General features: G+C 36.5%; 2 pseudogenes; both read left to right on the forward strand.

Annotated features, from left to right (window-relative positions):
• The first annotated feature begins 669 nt into the window (after positions 1-669).
• Positions 670-1628, forward strand: LOC143402085 (olfactory receptor 12D3-like; annotated as a pseudogene).
• Positions 1629-13708: 12080 nt separating this feature from the next.
• On the forward strand, positions 13709-22309 carry LOC143402086 (olfactory receptor 12D3-like; annotated as a pseudogene).
• Positions 22310-22955: the final 646 nt, after the last annotated feature.

Genomic DNA, 22955 nt, shown 5'->3' on the forward strand with positions numbered 1-22955 from the left:
AGACTGGCTCCCCATAACTAATGATGCAAATTATGCTGTTTTTTTTTTACCCCTTCTATTTACACAATAACTTGAATTTTGTGGGTTTTTCTGTCTCTTAGTTTCACTGAAGGTTTAGGTTGTCAGGAAGGATGTGTCTATCTCTTGTGAAATTTTTGCACCTTAGAAGTGGAAAAAATCCTACTAAATTATATCTATATTACTGCTACAACCTGCAATCACAAATTGAATAGCTATTTCCTTTCTATGCTTAAAACTTATCTAAACTCTAATTCTAATGCTATACATGAGGTTATGGTCAGTTCCCACATATATAAAAAGTTCCCTTTATCCATATCTGATCTATTCATAATATGCTGCTTTTATTAGTCTAATGTCATTTTATTGATGTACTAGGTATGTTGACCTTCCTTAATTTTGTTGTTCATAAACCAGCTTTACTATTTTTTTTTGGGTGCTGGGGATAGAACCCAGGATTTTTAGCATGCTAGATAAGTGCTCTACCACTGAGCTATATCCCCATCTCTTTGCTATTCTTAAACATTACTGATACTGTAGTTCACCCCTAGATTAATCCAAATAGTAAACTTGCTTAACTTAAGCCCCACAGTTTAAAATTAAGCATTGGAAAAAAATAACTAATTAGTTTTTTATTTGCTCCCCAGAGGGATGGAGAATGTTACTACAGTGGATGAATTTCTTTTACTCAGCCTGACCAGTATTCAGGAGCTGCAGGCAGTCTTCTTTGTGAGGTTCTTAATTATTTACTTGATCAACTTGGTTGGAAATGGAGCAATATTAATGATTGTAATTTTGGAAACCAAACTCCATCCCCTATGTATTTCTTTTTGGGAAACCTTTCTTGTCTGGATATTTGTTATTCTTCGGTGACACTGCCCAACAAGGTGCTTATGAACCTTCTCTCCACTTGAAGGGCCATATCTTTCCTTGGCTGTATCATTCAGCTACACTTCTTCCACTTTCTGGGAAGTACTGGGGCCATCTTGCCAGAAGTGATGGCCTTTGACCATTTTGTGGCCATCTGCAACCCATTTCTCTACACTGTCATCATGAACCCCAAGCTGGTGTTCTGTTGACAGCTGTGGTGTGGCTCATTATCTTCTTCTATGCTCTGATGCATTCTGTCATGACTGCACACCTGGACTTTTGCCATTCTCTGAAACTCAACCCCCTTTTACTGTGATGTGAAACCCCTGCTGGAACTGCCCTGCAGTAACAAAGAACTCAACCAGTGGCTTCTTTCTGTTGTCACAGGGAGCATATCCATGGGAGCTTTCTTCCTCACTCTCCTCTCCTACTTCTACATTATTGGCTTCCTTGTGTTGAAGAACAGGTCCTGCAGGATACTCCATAAGGGTCTGTCCACTTGTGCCTCCCATTTTATGGTGGTGTGTCTCTTTTATGGACCTGTAGGTTTTACATATATTCGTCCTGCTTCAGCCACATTCATGAGTGAGGACCAGAGAGTGGCAATCATATACAATGCAGTCACCCCAGTGCTGAATCCACTGATATACACCCTTAGGAATAAAGAAGTGATGTTGGCTCTGAAGAAAATCTTTGGGAGAAAGCTCTTTAAAGACTGCTATCAGCACCTAGGGGACTAAAAAAACTTATATCTGTTTTACATTAAGATTTTCATGACTTCACTATAATAAATAATTCTTTATTTGTTTTCCTATTTTTTCTCTCAGGAATTTTGAGCATGCATTATATCATGGAGTTCAACAAACATAGGAATGAACAAACCAAATTCCACAATCTCATAAAAGTTACCTTTTAATGTGGTGGGGGAATATAATAAACAAACCAATTATCAGGGTAATTAAGACCAATGGAGAACTAAAAGAGTAGGATGAAAAGGGAAGGATGAGAGTAGGAACCTGATGTAAAATAAAGAACTTGTCTGGTCTTTGTCTCTGGTTCCTAGTATAGAGCTTCTAAAACCTTAGGAATTTCCCAAGTGGCAGAAGTGTCTTGGATATTCATGAACCACCTGGATCATACTTGTTTATCCTCATGTCATGATTTGTGGTAGGCCCCAGGATCGCTTAGGATGGGGGCTGACCATGCTCGAATGATTATCCAGGTCATTAGAGATTTGGGGCTTTGAATCATGGTGATAGTATCCTGACCGTCACGAGATGAGGAGGGAGGCTAGAGATTGAGTTTAGCTACATGGTCAATAATTCAGTCAACTACACCTATGTAAGAAAGCCTAAGTAGAAACTTGACACTAAAGTTCAGGTATGCTTCTTGGATGACAGTATTGTCCATAGTTTTGAACACCAGTGTGCCAGAAGAGTAATGTACCTTAACAAGACAGAAAGTTTGTGTTTGGGAGCCTCACAGAGCTTGCTTGATGTATCTCCCCTTTGTGTATTCTTTTCTGTGATAAAACTGTAATCATAACTATATCACTTTCCTCAGTCCTGTGAGTCACTTGAGGGTGTGCTAGAGACCTCCAAATTTGTAGCCATATGTACATGCGTGAGGATGATCATTTCTGATCCTGAAATCTACAGATTATACCTGGAATGAGGACAGTCTTTTAGAGGACTGTGCTCATAACCTGTGAAATTTGGTCTAATTTCAAGTAGTTGGTATCAGAAGTCATTACAGTCTTTTACTCTTCTCTCTTACACAGACACTTGTACCTATGTGCACATATATGTACTCCCCCATATCCTTAAACTATCTTAATTTTTCTACATGTTTCAGCCATATGTTATTCTGATAATATGATGATGCTGGCCCACAGATATGAGCTGGTTGTTGGTGGAGAGAAACACTGTATTCCCTTAGAGATGTGATTAGCAGAATATCTGTCAGACAAAAATGGATGAAATTATTGTAGCAGGCAGCAAAGTTGGAATGACAATCAGGGAATTTTGACCTACATGGTTAATGCTAATGACAAACTGATCAAGGGAAAAGTTCTATTCAAACCAGTATGAATATTGACTGCTTGCTCTGTATCAGGAGTAGATGAGCTAAAAGTTGATATTAACTGATTCAATGGAAAAAAAATTACAATTCCTCCCTCACTTAAGTTCCCAGTCCTGAGCCAGTTTTCAGAGGCTGTCAATTGATGGAGATGCAGGGTACTTGTGAAGGAAGACTTGCAGTGCCACAGAAAGAATATATAGTAACAAAATTTTTCCTAGCTTTTGTCCAAAAGAGAGCTTTGTCTGTTTATCTAAATGATTGCACACTTTGGAAAGACAAATATTCAGGTCTTTTAAAAGCTTTGGTTACAAAGCTTTAACCAAGACAGCAACAGGTAGCACAGACTCTTTTTATGGTCCTCTGTTAGACTGGAGAATAGGTGTTGCTGCATTAAGGTCAGGTGATAAAAATATCACTTTTCTAAGTCCACCTCACAGTGGGTTCACAATTTCCACAGGACACCAGTAGCCATTTCTAGGTTTCTGACCATACAACTGAATTGCATATACTTGGTAGTTGTCATGAGTGATTTGGTGAATGCATTATTTTCAGCACTCATTAGTAAGAAGAATCAGAAGTACTTTGTACTTACTTGAGATGAACAACAGTCCACATTCACAGTCTTGTCTCAAGGCCATATTAATTCTCTGACTCTGTCACTGAACAATCCAATTGGCTATTGATCATCTGAAAATTGAGTCAAAAACATTACTGGCTTACTAAGCATTACTGGACCTATTGAGCTGGAAGGGGTGCAGGCTTTCATAAGAAATATGTACTCCACAGGCAGAGGGATAAACTCTCTTCTAACTGATGAAGTGTTTCAAGGTGTAGAGTCATCTGGAGAATGTTACGCATACTCTTTAATGAAACAAAAATACAAGTCATCAAATCTGGCACCTTCTATAACCTAGAGACATTTTTTTTGAGTTCTGGAGACAGCATAAGTTATATTTAGGAGTACTTTTTTGGCCCATTTATTGGATGCTTAGAAGACCAACAGCATTGAGTAGAGCTCAGAATAAAAGAGGGATTTTCAGGCAGTCCAGATTCTACACAAGTGACCATGTTGCTTAGAGTGATAAGATCTAGGAGATTCCACAGTACTAGTATTATCTGTATGGATAAAAATTCCATGTCATTTCCCAGGAAAGACAACAGGAGAGTTGGATCTTGGTCAGCTGTTGTCCTTCAACTGCCAAGTGCTTCAACTTTAAGTGACAAATGGAGTATCTGTGGTGACAAAGAAAGAAGCTATATGTGGGCCCATTTGCATAAGCTATATCCCAGCAAGGTTAATCTAGGTACTACTCCCAAGTATATGACCTGCAAGCAGAGAGAACAAGCTTATCTTTGGTTTCTTCCTACAGGGTTTGTGTCAGCACCAATTTCTGATGGCTCAGGGAAGGTCTGATGTGTATTATAACACTTCACAGCAAGGAACTCACCTTTCTATGTAGTCACTGGTGTTATCAATAGATATTATTACTTTGTTCCTGCTACATAGTTGAGACTATAAGAAGGTATGAAATTACAAGTGGCCCATGACATCATTACTTATTTTCTCTTGGGTGCTTTATGCCTCTTGCCTTGCAACTTTAAGTTCAATGAAAACAGAAGTTTTATCTAAGAAGGGTAATGTTTCCACTAGCAGATACAACATGATTTTCACTAACCCCAAAACTATAGATATTATCTAGTCACTTTTTACCATTCATATGGTGTATCAGCAGACAAAGAGTTACCATAATGATAATTGACCTTAATCATCAGAGGTGATAGAATTCCTGCTGCATAGTAGGGATCACAGCAGTATATTTGAAACTCAGGGGATCCAGTGTTGAATCACTTGAAGTCCTGGTGTGAGGTTTAAAGAAAGAATGACAAAATTAGCATCCATAGACTAATAAGGGAAAAATAATAGTAGTTCAGGTCCTTTGGATTAAAAAAAATAATAAAATAAGATGAAAACTTAGATAAACAGGAGTGCTGGCATGGTTAAGGGAGTTTAAATTAGTGGTAGAAGAGGGAAATGATAAATATCAGTAATGACCTAAGGTTCACCTTTAAGAGTGAAGGCTGTCTTTCTACCTATATACTCTTTTCTGTTAGTGATTATTTTCCCCTAGAAATGGGTGTCTTATCTATTATATTCAGAAGAATAAGTAAAGTTAAAATGAGGATCTTAATATGGATCTGAGTGATTCAAGTGGAGAATATGGCAAATTCTGATAATTCTCTTCCTATATTCTTTCAGAAATTATTATTATTATTAACACTGTTTTGCTTTTTTTCTTTTACTCTCAATATCTATTAACTTCATTTTTTTTTTTTTTTGGTCAGAGGATTGACCATGCACAGCCAGATTTTGCACTTCTTTTACATCAAAAGGGATGGACATGCCTGAGAATTTATCCTCCAGAAGAGATAAGCTTTAAATAGTGAGTGACAATGTGGGATGTAAAGGCTTCAGATTCTGATAGGACAATTTTGGGATATGACTCAATATGACTCAAACTGTCAGTAGAGGGATTTTGTAGGATTTTGTTTTATACTAGACTCTGTATTGGTCTATTTTTATCTTTGAAATCTTTTTAAGTTTTCTCTGAAAACATTTGCTAATATATAACTTTCTAAATTTGAACATAGAATGCATCTTGACAAGGCACCAAGTTGATTATGCTTAGAATGAGGCAAACAGAAGAAGGCCCAGCTTCATCTCAGGTCATGTCTCTATGATTTTTAGTCAAGTGTATTGAGGAATAATTTACATATAATAATGTACCCACTTTAAGTGTACACTTTAATGAAATTTGACAAATATATACTTTAAGGTAACTACCACCTCAATCAATATTTAAAACATTTTTTTAATACTGAGAAGTTTCCATATGCTTCTTTGCAATCACCTCCTAACCTACCCTCAAGAGAACCTCAGGTGACCACTTCATCTGCTGTCATTAAAAATTTGTTTTGCTATTTTACAACAGGAAATTTATATTTGGGTTCTTGCATTCAGCATGATGCTCTTGAGATTTGTTCATGTTGCTACTTTTATTAATCATTTGTTCTTTCTAAATTTTTAATATTTTTATTTATTTTTTGTTAGAAAAAGATCTAAGGGCAAAAACAGGTAACCCATAGGTAATAATAATAATTGCAGGAAGCAGTTGCTATCCCTAGAGCTAGGTCAAAAAAGAAGGGAAAAAGAGACCTGGTATAAAAATGAAGAAACTTGGGGGAGAAGCACTGCAGAGCTAATGTGCACAGCTCTGCCAGTTACTGCACCCAGCTTGGGTTGTTCCTAAGGAACTTGGAAGAGGTCCCTGTTGTGATGAGGGCAGCAACAGGAAAATGTAATTAAATTGCTTTCAATCTACTTTTGTCCTATTAGAAGAAGTTTATGCAAAATCAAATGGCAAAAAATAAAGTTTTCAGAACTCAATCCTAAGTATCACACAACATAGAGAAATGTGGCTCTGGAGCACAGAGCCAATAGTTAATCAATCATCACAGACTCTTATATTTCACATGTCCAGGTGTTACCTGACATACTACTGCACCTTGGGAGAAGAGGCAAGGCTCCATTGCATTCATCCACAAACATTTGTAGTCAAATTGTTAGGAAAACAGCTTTTATTCAAAGCCGTCTTTGAAGGAAAATAGAAGAAACATTTTTTATTGTTGTTGTTTCAATTTTCTATTTTTGGGAAGTTTCTGGTGGGGGGAGGAAAGCTTTTGAAAGAGAAGAGGTGGCAAAATGAGATGAAAGGTAGGAAGTGTACATATGCAGATTTAGTTAGCCTGTATTAGGCAGGATAGAACAGGGTGAAATCTCTGTTCTTAGCTTCCCTCCAGTCCCCCAGGCCTGGAGCCAGCCCATTTAGCCTTCACTTTCAATATGAGGAAGTGACCCTCAATTTTAGAGGGGCCCTTAATTTCAGTCTGTTTCACAGGTAACGAATAAGGGATACAGAATTGATCTCCAGCTCATTAACACTTCTACTCAGAATCATAATCACTTTGGCTCTTTTATCTTTGGCAAAATTAAGATACATGGACAAAATTAAGATCCCGGACTCCAGGATGCCATGAAAAGCCTCTGAAGACATCTATTGAAGTGAATACTTAGTGAACACAATGAGCAGGGGATTACAAATATTCAGGGATCTTTTGTCCTACATGTTTGATTTCCTTCCATAGCCAGGGGACATGGTCTTGGATCATACTGGGATTGAAGACTTAGAATTGGCTTCAGTATAGTAACCATTTTAGTACCATTTTACCATTTTATATGCAACTTATGTTTTTAGGTAGTATTTAGTAATGAATAACGGAATAAAAACCAGTAACATAGTAGGGTCATGTTTTTTTTTTTAAATTCTCTTTAAGACCAATGAATAATCAAGTAAATTGTAGATAAACAACAAGTGTACTAACCCTGTAAATAAACAGGTGGAAAAAAGGTCAATTAAAAATATGTCAAGAAGAAAAGGTTTGTGGGAATAATTCTACTGGGATCATTGTAAAGGAAGCATTTATAGCTATGAGTTTCTTAATGTATATCTGAAGGGAAATTTCATTAGTAGCACAGGGGCACTAAGATAAAGTTTGCTGGTGGTCAACTCCAGCACTCACGTTAACTTAGGTTGGACTTGTGGATGAAGTACCCCTGAATGGGATGGCCATCATAACAGTTACTAAAAGGACAAAAACAACCCTGCTCAACATGAAGGAGGAGTTAAGTGTCAGGATGGTGATGATTACAGAAGGTGGGCCCCCATTTTCCTGGCAAACATCAAAACAGTAATAAATTTGGAAGAAGTATTATGTTTTCTCCACTTGGATACAATTCACTCTCTCTTGTGTTTTTGTTGTTGCCTGAAACTTACTTCACTTAAAAAAATCTCTTGCTTGGCTTTTTGTGTCTGACTTTACATTTTCTTTTGTTGGAACACAAGAGATGAGACTTGAAGCTTCCAGTCCCCATTTACCCATGACAATTTTGTGTACCTTAAAAATATATAAATACAATACTTAAAAAAAAATTCGGTTTGGAATCTGATTCTACTAATAACTACCTGCATAATCTCAGATAAGCTCCTTGTTCTCTGGACTTTATTTTTATTTTTTAAATAAATCAGGAGAATCCTTTCTCACAAGATTTCTGGAAATACTAAGATAAAGGTATTTTATAAAATACAAAGTGCTCTGCATTGTTCACATAAATATTTTTGTTAAAATTCTGATAATGTTTTATTAAAATATTATTAAGGTTTATGTGATGTCTGAGTCTCTTAATTCTGTCTTTCACAAAAGACTATGACGAGGACAAAATTTAGTCAAACTCTTTGTTAGATTCTAACAAGGATAGATTTTACTCCAGTTCCCAGTAATATATTCCTCATTTCTGCCTGACACATCATCATGATAGGCTTTACTGTTCATATTTCTATCACCATCCTGTTCATGACCACTTAAGTAGTCTCTGAGAAGAGAGGATTTCCCTACAACTCTTATCTTCTGAGCCTGAGTCCTCACTGGAATTGCCTTTAATGCTATTACTGTCAGTCTCACTTTTTGCTACATGTATCTCAAAACCTTTCCTGCCTTAACCTTCTACCCTGTTTCAAAGCTATCCCACAATTTTAGCTGTTTGCTATAGCAATACCCCCCTCTTGGCACCAATTTCCTTCTCAGTTCATCTGTGTTTCTATAACAAAATCTTTGAGACTGGGTAATTGAAAATAAATGCATTGTTTTTTCTTCTCCTGTTTCTGAAGGATGGGAAGTCTAAGATCAAGACACTGTAAAGTTTGATGTGGATGAGGGCTGCCCTCTCCTTGCAAAATGTCACTCCAGAGGAGACAAATGTGAGTCCTCACATGGCAGAAAGATGGAAGGGCAAAAAAGGTCTTAGGACTCTGGCCACTAAGGTCATTTCTGAGGACTCCACCCTCATTACTTTATTAACCCCCCAAAAGACCACATCTCTTAATACTATAACATTGTGCCTTAGGTTCTAATGTGAATTTTGGGGTGGGAGGACATACATTCAATCCATAGCATATGATAATATAAAATAGATACTATTTGTGCTTATTATATTAGTATCAGTGCTTTATCTATCTAGACCATTCTCAACTAAATATGATGTTATTTTGTTAAATTTACATTAGTGAAATGTCAGGGGCCGCCCTGCACATGAGCTAAGCACCATTCCCATCAGCTTTGAGTGATGAAGGTATTGAACTGGCAGCCCATGCCACAAGCTGTGTGAGAAGCAAGTGGGTCTTACCTTTGCTGGGCAAGGAAAAGCTTCAGCTCTGGGTTTGAGTGTTACCCAATGGGACTGGACAACCCCCCCTTTCTGTAACATTATCCCCTGCCTTATTTGCATGGAATATTCTATCAAATGTCTTTTCCCTAATACATAGAGGAGTTCCGGGTGCACTCGCTCTCTTGTTCTCTTGCCTTCCTTCATAGAAGAGGACCCCTGAAGTCACAAATCTGTCCCAACTCCACTTAGAGAAAAAGGTACTTCCATGTCTGTGGTCTTTTCGTCTCTGCCCAAACCACGCAGAGTGATCCTGATTCATCGTGCTCAGGATGTGAGTCATAGTGAAAAATGAGAAACTGGAGATATTAAAAGATTAAAAAATGAGCAATAGTCTTTAATAGACATTTCTCAAAATATACACAAATGTCCAACAGGTATATGAAAATTATTCAACATTGCTAGTCATCAGGGAAACACAAATCAAAACCACAATGAGACATCACCTCACCTCAGCAAGAATAACCAATATCAAAACAACTAAAGATAACAAGCCCTGGAAAATATGTGGGGAAAAAGGGAATCCATTCACATTGTTGGTGAGAATGTAAATTAGTACATCCATTATGGAAGAGTGTTGAAAGTTCTTCATAAAAGTAAAAATAGAACAACCATAAAAGCTAGCAATCCCACTCCTGAGATATATCCAAGGGAAATAAATCTATGTTGAAGAGACTTCTGCACCCCCATGTTCATTTCAACACTATTACAGAAATGGAACTAACCAGTATCCATCAACTCATGAATGGATGAAGTGGTACCTATAAACATCAGAAAGTATTCAACTAAAGAAAATGATGAAGTCTTGTCATATGCAACATGGATGGAATTAGAAAAGAGAAATGAGCCAGGTATAGAAAGACAGGTACCTCCTGATCATACTCATGTGTGGAATCTAAAAAAGTTGAACTTACAGAAGTTGACAATAGAATGGTGATTGCCAGAGTCTGGGAGGGTAGAGGGGAGGTAGAGATGAAGAAAGTTGATGAATCAGTACTAAGTTAAACAGGAGCAAGGTGTTCTGGTGTACTATCACATAGCAGGGTGACTATCGATAATTGTTATATGCTGTGAATTTCAAAAAGCTAGAGAAAGTTTTCACTAAAGAAATGATAGGGTTTGAGAAGAGAGATTCTCTTTAGCTTGAGAAAACTATATGCATGTTGTAAATTTATGCATTCATAATTACAAAAGTGTCAGACTAACTTTTTGATTTTTAAGTGCTTAGGTTAATAAAAAACTACTTTTAGTCACCACAGAAAATAATGGAGAAAGAGATTAGAAGGATAGAGTACTCACTCCCATTACTTTTAAGGTTTGCTAAAGTGATGGACATTAAATCATATTTTAATGTTATTTTAATTTAAATAATTTTGATTTTGGGAAGGTGGGTATACACTCATTTATTAGTCAACAGTTTTCCTTTGTGAATTTTTCTTTGTCAACTTTTCCATTTTTGTTTTCCTATTTATGCTTTATGAAAGTTCTTAATACTTGTTGGTAACCCATTATTATCATGTTTTTTGAAAAATACAGTCTGGTAAACTTCATCTTTTAACCGTGGCTTATTGTCTTATTATTATACCTTTGAATTTATTTGTAGCAAATGTTAATTTGTGTGGTCAATTTTTCTATGTTTATAATCTGTTTCTCTTCATACCTGTAAATTTTAATATGTTTTATCATTCTGTTCTTTTTCCTCCTGTTATTCTGGAAATTTTGTGTTCTGCTTTCTTCTTTTATCTTTTAGCCTGAAATTAAGACTTGCACCTTTTATCAGTAGGAAGACTTTAAAACACTTTAACACTGTAGAAACTCAATTTGTTTCATATGCTATAAAATATGCATTCCTTTTTAGCACCAACAAATTTTAATAATATTTTATACAAATTTTATTTAAATTTTTCAGTCATTGACTATGTTTTTTTGATATTTATCTATTCTTAAAACTCATAATTTCCCCCTTTTCTTCCAATTAAACTATGTTCTTCAGAATCTCTTTTAAGTGAGGGTTTACTGGTTTCCAGTCTTATGATTTATATTTTGTTCGAAGGTATACCAATTCTATTTTTCATTTATGAAACTTATGGTCTTTGGACATGCTATTCTACATGGATGGATATTTAGTCTCCCTGACTTCTGTTTCCTGTTGTTGCCAATGGTCTCAACTGTCCTACTGTATAACAATCTGTTGCTCCTTTGAAGGGACTCTAACTTTCATCCTGATCTTAAAACTCATTTCTGTTTCTGTTGTCTTTCTCTGTTTCGTATTTCTCAGGTCAACTAATGCAACTTCTATATGCCCCAAGGCTTCACTTTAAATTTATCATTGTTTAGGTTTTCAAAATTTCTCCAGGTGAGGATCCACATTGCTTCCAATAGTTATTAAATTTCCAAGGCTAAGGATGTGTCCTTTCTTTTAAATTCTTGTTTTATTTCTCTTTTAGTGAGCAACACAAAGCTCTGCACAACAATTATTTAAACTTTGCAAAAATTCCCCAAAATAATACAAAAAAAAAATCAATACTTTTGGAGAAAGAAAAAATAGACAAAACAAGGTCTCAAGAGGAGATTCTAAAGATATTTATACCTGGGACACCACTTGTGAGAGTCAGAGGGTACTCAGCTTATTTATTTTGTGGTCAGACTATGAACAAAGCCAAGTCTTGTGTCATTTATTTTTATACTTAATTGTGTGAAGTTCATAACAAGGCTTTGAGCAACCAAAAATCTCTATTAATTCTATTCAAAGAGACAATCAAAGCTTTATAACCTGATTCTTAAAATTACTTAAGTATAAAAATATCTATATATTGCAAGATATGTAAAAAGAAAAGAGTAAGATGAATTGGTCAGGGAGAAGATAGTTAAATTGGAATGATTTTTTTTCTTTGATAGAAACAAATTGAGATCATTAAATGGGGTAAGTCAAAGTACTTGGGAAAACTTCTTGAATTTAGGTTGTGGAAATTACCAGATGGAATAACTGGGCTTATGGCACAGGACATCAGTTAGAAAATCTTGGAATTTACTCATCTATTTAATCAGTTTTTGTTTCAAATAGATATAGCTGTTTATGTGCATTTACATGTGTGGTTTATAAGTGGTTTTTGTTTTTGTATGTGTGTGCATGTAAATGGTTAAGGTGAATGAATAGCTACTGTATTTCTTTTAATATTTTCCCTGTACTGGAAATTAGACTATAAAGTTCCCTGAGGTCATTTAGCTTGAGTTTCAATACTTAAATCAATATCATAGTAAATTATGATTTTTGACATATACAAACACATCTAAAGAACAAATTATGGGAAGTTGAATTGCTAGTTCAAAGTATATAAACATTATCATTTTTGATAGTTATTGTTAAATTACCCCTTAGAGATTGAGTCGATTTATATCCCCACCTGTATTACACCACCTTTAAGCTAATATGGTGCATTGTCAAACACTTAGATCTTTGTTAAAATTGTATACCATTACATTTTACTTTGCATTTCTATTTTGCTTTTTTCTCTTTTCTTTTCTGGTGAGATTTCTTCCATTAAGAAATTATGACTTTCAGGGCTGGATTGTGGCTCAGATGTAGAGTGCTCACCTCGTACTAATGAGGCACTGGGTTCGATTCTCAGCACCACATAAAAATAAAATAAAGATATGTGTCCACCTACACCTAAAAAATAAATATTTTTTTTAAAAAAGAAATCATGACTTTCTATTTTTTATTTTCTTTCATAAGGCTTAGATTAGAGGGAATTTATTTATTAATTCTTTTGATTAACATATAGTAATTGTACATATTCATGGGATTTAGTGTGATTTTTCAATGCATGCATACTGATCAAATCCAGGCTCCCTCTAGCTTCCAACAGCCCAACCTCTTGTAATCATTATTTTATATTCAGGTTGTTTTTATTGATTGACTTTTTTTTTAAGTGAGGAGATTTGAATCTAGGCTATTGCCATGCTCCTACTTAGAAATAATGTGTGCCTATTAAGTCCATTAAAAAGTGTTTTCTAACTTTACTAATGTATCTTTGACATAATTTAATTAGATATACTAATTTAATGCCATAGATGAAGCTAGAGTTAAATCTTGTTCCTTTTAAATATGTTTTCTCTGAATATCTACCTTAATTCTGATGAGCTGCTTTTTAGGGTTAACTGTACAGTCTGAGTAGCCTTTTTACTTCCATGCATCAGATATCACATTAGCTCAGAACTTGACATGTACTTTCATTTTCCTCAGTTATGTTGCAAATGAATTTACCTCTGGAATGCTGTTCACCACAGTTTATCCTTCTTTTTTTTTTTTCCAGATGATAAACTTGCTTCATTTCACCCTACACAGTGTACCAGGATGTGTTTGCTAATTGTCACTGTCATCTTTCCTTGCCCAAAGCAATGGAGAACATCACTTTTGTGAATGAGTTTCTTTTGCTGGGACTGACCCAGGTTCAGGGGCTATAGCTTGTAATCTTTATCATTTTCCTCATTATATACATGACAAACCTATTTGGAGATGGGGCCACATTAGTGATCATCATAGAGCCAATACTCCACTCTTCTATGTATTTTTTCCTGAGAAATCGTTCTTGTCTGGATACTTGCTATTCTTCAGTGACAATGCCCAAGCTAATGTGGAACCTCCTCTCCAGGCACAGGGTCATATCCTTCCTAGGCTATATCATGCAGCTATACTTCTTCCACTTTCTTGGTTGCACTGAAGGTGTCTTGCTAATCATCATGGTATTTGATCAATTTGTGGCCGTCTGCAACCCACTTCGCTACACTGTCATCATGAACCCCCAGCTGTGTGTCCTGTTGGCAGCTGTGGCATGTCTCATTAGCTCCTTCTATGCTCTGGCGCATTCTGTCATGACTGCATGCCTGGACTTTCTCCACTTTCAGAAACTCAATTACTTCTTCTATGATATCAAGCCTCTCTTGGAACTGGCTTGTGGTGATGTAAGTCTCAATAAGTGGCTCATTTTCATTGTCACTTGAAGCTTAGCCATGGTGGCTTGCTTCCTCACTCTCCTTTCCTATTTCTCTATAAGTGTCTTTCTTCTGTTGAAGCACCGGTCCTGCAGTGTATTCTGCAAGGCTCTGTCCACTTGTCCCTCCCATTTTATGGTGGTATTTCTCTTTTATAGAACTGTGGAGCTCACTTATATCCCTCCTCCCTGTGTTGCATGTGTAATACAGGAAAAAATTATGGCTATTGTACACACGACAGTCACTCCAGTGTTGAACCCACTGATATACACCTTTAAAAATAAAAAAAGTGATGTTTGTTCTGAGGAGAATTTTTAGGAAGAAGCTGAAGCTGTTTGCCTGAGGAAAATCAGTCACAATAAAATACAGAGGAAAACTGTATGTCATTATTATGATATTTATTTTCTTTCCTATAGTAATTCAATATATTTCTTAAAATTTTATTTTTCATTTTAGATATTTGTTTAGTTGGTAACCAGGTTCTTCATTCATATAATTTCAACCACCATTCATATAATCTTTTAATCATTATTTGAAATATCTTGAGTAAGTCCTGATCCATATGCACAACATACCCCAGTGGAAAAAGGTCCATGAGGCCATTAATGGGGATATGGATCTTACATTTTTGTTGAGGGGGCAGGTAATACATAACTGAATAAGTAAATGTGCCTCTGTCAGAAGGTAGAACGTATTATGGAAGGTAAGGGAACAATAAAGGCCTTTCCAAGATGTGACATTCAGGCAGAACACTGAAAGAAATGAGGCGGAGGGTCACACAGATATGTGAGGTTATGTCATTTTATGAAGAGATAAAAGCAAGTGAAATAGCATTGAGACAGAGTGTGCTTGTTGTTTTGAGGAAAGCAAGATGGCCAGTGTACCTGGCCATTGGTGGGTAATGGGGAGAATGGCCCAACATGAAGTTAGTCATCTGGTGGACCCATGACACAGGCATCCTAATCATTTTAAGGATTTGTGTACTGTGCGTGATATTGGATGACTTTGAGGCATTTGAACAAAGAACTGGCTTGATATAACTCCTATATTTAAACAATCACATTAAATTCTATGTAGAGAATAGAGAATCAGTTAGAATGCCCTTAATCCTTTGGGTAAGAATTGAAGGTAATGCAGGCAAGGGTGATGGTGGTGGAGATATGAGAAGTAGTTAGATTCTGGATGAATTTGAACACAAAACTTTCAGTACCTGCTGAGAGCTTAGATATATTGTGTGAAGTCAAGAGGCACCAAAAATCATTGTTAATTTTTATTTATCTTTATTGACTGGAAAAATGACCATGATATCAATAAATTAGGCTATGAAAATAGCACAAGTTTGAATGATATAGGTTTGAGTTAGCTTTGCACATCAGGGGAATAATTTGAATGGAATTATTTCTTCCTATTAATTAATGCTTTTTATGCCTAGAATAATATATTTTTAAAACTTTTATTTTCAGATTAGCATGTAGGTTTTATGGTCTTTAAAGGCTTTAAGATATTGCTATCAAATTATCAATCTATTTGTAATAATTTAGATTTTTCTGAGCATGATTATATTCAATTTTTAAGGTAATAAGAACAGTAAAATGTTGTTTTTTGTTTGGAGCAACATATACTTTACTATGAAGAATTAACTCAGAACAGAAACAATTAGCAAATAAGTCAGAATATAGCAGGTGGAATATGTTATAGAAAGTAATTGGAGATGAAATCTACAGTGAATACAAATTGTCTAAAGTATAAGCAATATCCTACTTGACAGTTGATACTATAGCTCAAGTATAGTGTGCCACATTGTAAATGATGTAAAAATAATCATTGATGTTTGCAAGATTAAAATTTTTCAAATATTTTCTTTTGATCTTTGGATATTTCTTAGACACACTTGTTGCATCATCTTTACATACACAGACAACCCATCCATACACAATTAAATGTTTTACAGTTCTGTCTTTCTACCTCTTTCCCTTTGTCTCATTAACCATATTCATTTTTACAAAAGTTGTAGTCTAAATTTCTGTTAATAACCTGATGTGGAAGTTTCTAGTTAATTTTTGAAGTTGAGGGACTTTGTAAAGACATAGAAATGTGATTTCTAGGAATTTGTTTACTAAGTATATCTGTGTGTATCTGAACTAGAATGACAAGAAAATATTTATGTATAATAAAATATCCACTTCTACCTAACTCTGGTTTCTTTGCACATCAATGAAAGGCCTGATAGAAAAAGATAAACATATATTTTGAGTGATTTTAAACAAATTATTGCTAATTTTTGTCACATTTTAATGACATATTATATAGTGCATTATATATTTTTATATTACATAACATATTATACTATGTAATACATTACATATAGATATATAAAGTGTATTTTCATTTGAGATTTATGCTTTGAAAATGTAGTCATCAGGATTGCACCAAGATGGTACAGTAGTAGGTTCCCTGACATGTATCTCCCCTCACCAATATTAATTTGAAGTAATTCAAGGATAAAAGTGCCTTTGTTGGAGCTTTGGGACCAAGATGGTTTTTTCAAGACAAAAAATAAAGGGTTTTTTTTTGAGAAGTCAAGCCTATGTCCAAATGACCACAGGATTACTGACTAGGTCTCTCTACAGACCTGGAGAAAGCCCCATCCCATAGCCCTATTTATTCTTGGTTTGCCACTAGCATCATCTGCCAAGGAACCCAGCAAGAGATCATACAAGACTATGATCCAGGAAACAGTCCCACTGACCTTGGTACTGGCTGTGGATCTAGGAGCTACCCATCATGACCTGGCTCCACCATCTCTCAGCTGCCAGGAATTGGATAAGATACACATACATCCATGTTCCAATACAGGTCTTATGACCTCAATTTGACTGTAGATCCTGAAAACCCTCTGTAACTAGGCTGTAGCCACTTTCAACTACATACCTGGAACATTCCTTCTTGCTTAGGACCCACTAGGAAACACTTATTCATACTCCTAAGGAAGGCTCTAGACCTTTGTCTTACTGCAGGTCTAGAAATAATTTTGCAGCTTGGATCTAGTACCCTGATACTCAACACATGCAGAGCAGCATATTTTTTTTCAGGTTTTTAAAATAGTTTTTATTTTTTAAAAAGTAAATTGTACATTACAGGAAAAAAAAAACAAACATCCAGTCACAAGAAGCTTAGTTGGATGTGTCCCTCTAGGTTGTGTGCATATATACACAATATCCCATTTTGTGTGATTGAGATTGTGGTGTGTATTATGCTTTTCCACACATCATGAATATTCACCAATTCAAAATCCCGAAGCTACATGAGTATTTTTTGATAACCAAGAATACATTACACCAACTCAATCTGTTATCCTTTCTTGGGGACAAAAATTTCACTGAAGACAGAAATGGCAACAGGCCTCTAGATAGACATATTGGCAGAGTTACAACTAAAACAATTCATTCCCTTAATGCTCAATTTAAAATGAAACAGCAACAGAATACACCAAGCTTGTTTCATTAACAGATTTCTACTACTAAAATATTAGCAAGAATGCATGTTCCCAGTGAATTGAAATATTCCTATAGTACAGCCAGAAGATGTACACACACCAGTGGCTCACATCAAAATGTAAATCTTTTGAGCTTCCATTTTTCTGTGTGTTTCTCTGTGCCCCTCTGCTTCCAGCCTAATGAACAAGTCCTGATACACAATGCCCAGAGATAAAACAATTCCATGTCCAAGATGCATCTTTTCTATCAATTATAACAAAAAAGATATTTACAAGTTGGCTAATTTACTAGCACTACTTTTTATGATTCACTGTCACCTCAAGCATCTAGAAAGCTTAGATATTGTGAAATGAAGTATGAACTTTGTGCACAAAAACACAATTTACCAAAAATGTTCATATAGATATATGGTTATACTCTAAACCTGTCTTCCAAATATGGAGACTTTAGCAAAGAGCACTTCCCCTCCCCCTTCCTCTTCTCCCTCTTCACCACTCCAGTGACTAAATTCAGGACTATCCCTAGCTCCAAGAGCTGGATTAACAAGGGTCACTTTCAGAAGACAGTCCTTTCTAAAAACTAACAAAAGGACATTTATATAGGGATTATTTTGATATCGTTAACAAAGTTTGGGCATTAGGAGTTATCCTTTAATACCCAGCAAGATTAACTAAAATGCACATATAACAATGGCTAGACAATCTGAACTAATCTAAAGGGCACCCATTACTTCTCTATGCATACTTTCTCCTTTCCCTACCCCCGACCCAGTGAACCTTCAACCTACCCTCCAAGACATCAAGTTCAACAATTCCATTCCCCTAAATGGCAACCATTCCTAAGTAGTAATGAAACATACTTAAAGGGCACTACTTTAGCTCTCTACTTTTCCCATGTGTTGTGCACTTTTCAACATCTAGAAACACTAGATGTTCCCAACAAGGACTTAAGTTTCCAATTATACATACAGTAGCTCTGAATAAACTGCAACACTTACTTAACAAAGGCTATACTTTGAAGCAAAACTCCCCCCACCCCCTTTTTTTTTAAAGTTTAGAATTTGAAAGTGTCTTCCAAACAGTAACATTCTGGCCTAGAACCCTTCCCCTTCTAGTTTTATCAACCAATGGGTCAGTATATGCATCTGTAATGCTTAGAGATGACTTTTAACAAATTTCACTTTCTAAGTGGTTTTAATTACAGTCTTTCCTATGAATTTAACAACATGTACTCAGTGTGTTAGTTTACTAACTCTACTTTTGTCATACACTGGCAACCTCTTTAGCATCTAGATAGACTAGATGTAAATTAGGACTCATTTGTCCTTTATATACACTATTTACACAGAATAGTAAAACAAAATGCACAAATATAAGGGACAATGGTCAATTCTGCTTCACAGAAAATACACTGGTATAAAGCCCTTTATATTTTCTTTTCCTTCTTCCTCCCTGAACCAGCTCAGATATAATATGTACTGTTCAGAGAAGTGTTTTGATCATTCCATTTCCAAAAGACAGTTATTTCCTCATGAATTTAAAAAAAAGATATATAACAAAATGTTTTATTTACTACCTCTACTTTTAACATACTTTGTGTACTTCTAAACATCTAGAAAGACTAGATGTTTCAAATAAGGACTTAAGTTTGTCCACTATGTACATAGTAGTGTTAAATAAACTACACACATGTAACAATAGTTATATCTGAAAGTGTCTTCTAAGTAGGATCATTCTGGCCTAGAATCCTTCATTTCTTCTACTTCTTTCTCCTGTTGTCACATGTGTCACATCTGAGTGTCACATGATATGATGTTACAATTTCACTTCCAAAAGTCCTTTTCAGAAGACTGCCTTTCTATGAATTTTAACACAAAGTTTACAAAATGTGTGAGTTTACTAACTCTACTTTTGTCATACATTGGCAACCTCTTTAATATCTAGAGACTAGATATTATAAAATTAGGACTCCTTTGACCAGTATATATACAATATATACAATACAGCAAAGTTAAATGAAATGCACGGTACAAGGTAATGGGTAAACTGAAGTTTTCTAGCACACTCTAACAATGTTAAACACCTTTTGCAACTTCTTCCCTCCCACCTCCCTCAACCCAATCAACAAGTACAACAGACAGTATTCTGTTAAGAGGTGGTTTAACAATTCCAAACATAATATTTCTCATCAGTTTTTAAAAGCTATTTACAAAAAATTTCAATTCTACTACTTTTACTTTTAAATATATCAAGCACTTCTAAATATATAGAAGGACTAGATATTCCACATAAGACCCTGTCCACTATTCACACAGCACTGGTAAATAAAATTGCACGTGTAGCAATGGTTAAATATGAGGTATCTTCTAATATGACCATTTTGTCCTTGAACCTCTCCCTCCTCATTTCCTTCTATTTTCAGTCCAGTGGACAAGTACAGGCATATGTAACACTTAGAGATGGTCGAACAAATCCATATCCAAAAGTCTTTTTTGTTGAAATTCCTATGAATTTCAACAAAAAATGTACAAAATGTTCTAATTTTACTAACTACTTGGTTATACACTGGCGACCTCTTTAACATCTAGAGACTAGATGTTGCAAAATTGGGTCTTATTTGTCCATTATATACACTATATACACAGCAAAAACAAAATGCACAAAACATAGAAAACTGATGTCTGAAAATGTCAAAATATGAACACATTAACCTTTTGCAATTGTTTCCCTCCCACCTCCTCCACATCACTGAGCAAATACAGACAGTACTATACCGCTCACAGAGGTGGTTTAATAGTTCCATTCTCAAAAGACTATTTCATATGAATTTTAGCAAAAAGACATTTACAAAGTGATATTTTACTACCTCTACCTTTAACATACATCGGGCACTTCTAAACATCTAGACAAGACTAGATGTTTCAAGTAAGGACTCAATTTGTCCCCTATGTACATGACAGTCTTGAATACACTGCACATATGTAACAATAGTTCTGATTTGAAAATGTCTTCAAAATATGAGCATTCTGGCCCTTCACCGACCCAGTGGGCTATACTGCTCAAATTTTCAGAAGACAATCTTTCCTAGGAATTTTAACACAAAATATTCAAAACTGGTTTACTATTGTCATACACTGGCAACCTCTTTAACATCTAGAAAGGCTAGATGTAGATTAGGAGGACTCATTTTTCCTTTTTATACACTATGTACACAGCAAAGTAAAACAAAACCCTTAGACAACTCTTGGCTCTCGGTAGGCACACTGGCACGGTGCTCCCCAGGACCAGCACACAACTGTACTATTCAACAGGGGTTTGGCTATTGCACCCCTCCCTCCCCCCCAAAAAAAGAAACCATTTCATAAGAATTTTAAGAAAAGAAATTTACAAAATGTGTCATATATTTTACCACTTCTACTTTTAACATATATCAGGCACTTTAGAACATCTAGAAAACCTGGATATTTTTAAAAAAAGTATTTAGCATTTTCAACTATATATACACTAATGAGGAATAAAATGCACACGCAAAACAATGGTTATTATACGGAAAAATGTCTTTTATGTAAAACCACTATGGCACAGGACCTCCTTCTCATGGTCAGTCTTCTCCATGTTCAACAACCCACTGAAAAACGTGGACAAGTGTCCCTCCTAGAGGTGGTCTAACAAATTCATTTCAAAGTCACTTCCAGAAGGCATTTCTGATTTTTTCAAGCAAACGGACATTTACAAGACGTTATTTTCTAACTCTATCGTACATCAGGCATCCTCTTTACATTTAGAATGTCCAGATGCAGCACAAGTTTTAAAAGGTTGGGGGGTAAGTTGAGAGCAGCTTTTTCATATTATATACACAGACCTTTTACAAAGGGCCAGGAAATCTTCCCAAAGGGTGGCGGCGTTTCCAACTGGGTGGATGTGGCTTGTGACTCCACCATTTCTCTCTTTGGTAGAAGGAACACCAACCGCCTGAGGCCAATAACCGTTCCCCCATGTCGTCCTCTTCTGGGGCTTCGCTCACCTTCCAGGATGGTTTGGTCTTTGTGGGCCAAGACAAGGTGCGGTCTAGAGGAGCCGGCACTGAGCGCTCACGGAGAGCCGTGGTCTGTGCAGCTCCACTGTCCAACGCGTGGTCAAGCTTTCAAGCGTCCATCCTCCTTCTTGGGACCTTGAAGCCCCTGCCGGCATTGGGGCGGCCGCCATTCTTCTCGCCATTCCACGCCCGCCGCCACCCAAACGCGCCACTTCCCGGGTGGTGGCTTCAGCTGGGACAGGCACGATTGAGCCAGGAGACCCGGCAGCCCTCGCGGTCCGGGACCGACAGGTCGCCGCTGCCATCAGGTCATCCATCTGGATGGCAGGCTCACCCGTCCTTCACAGCCAAGGCCAGCCAGTGGGTGCTCGCAGCAGGAGCTCCGGGGATCTGCAGGAGAAACCGCATCCTGTCCTGGGGCCCCCCAGCTCACCCGCCCGCCTGGGGCCAGGAGCCCCAGAGGGCCCCAGGGTAGCAGGCCGCACTCCTGTGTCTCACCACGCTCTCCACGGAGCAGCATTTGTACTGCTTCTCAGCAAGATGGACAAGACAGAATTCATAGAAATTCAATATTGGACAGTCAGAGACTAAGAGATCCAGAAATTTGAGTATTTTTAATAGAGAAAAATAAAGAGTGCATTGCAGTCATGTCAGTAGTGACAATGGCAGCAGGTCACTGCAGAAGAGAGTGGTAGCACAGATAGAGAAGCATAGCAGACAAATTTGGTGTAGGAAAATTTGTAGAAGAGAAAAACAGTATGAACTCAGTCAAATCAAAGGCTATACAGTGAGCTGGTGTTTGAAAACTACTTCATGTTTCTCAGCTGGTCAGCAGAAAGCCAAGGTAGGGGGCCATCTTGAGGAGGTCACACTGGAGATTTTCGATGCAGAAACCCAGGAGATCATGGCCAATGTTGCCACATTATCTCAGCCAGTTTTTACTGTGTGGCCTAGAATGTATGTACCTGGCAGCATGTAATTGAAACGGGCACCGAGATGATTGTACCCACAGGGAATTCACGTTGGAGACATAGAGGAGAATTCAACTTGCCTTCCCTTTTAGTCTGGGAGCTCACACTACCAGCTGATGAGGGGTAGGAAACTGAACAGGTGAGTGTGGT

This window comes from Callospermophilus lateralis, chromosome 6 (assembly GCF_048772815.1).
Source record: "Callospermophilus lateralis isolate mCalLat2 chromosome 6, mCalLat2.hap1, whole genome shotgun sequence".
Classification (NCBI taxonomy): Eukaryota; Metazoa; Chordata; class Mammalia; order Rodentia; family Sciuridae; genus Callospermophilus; species Callospermophilus lateralis.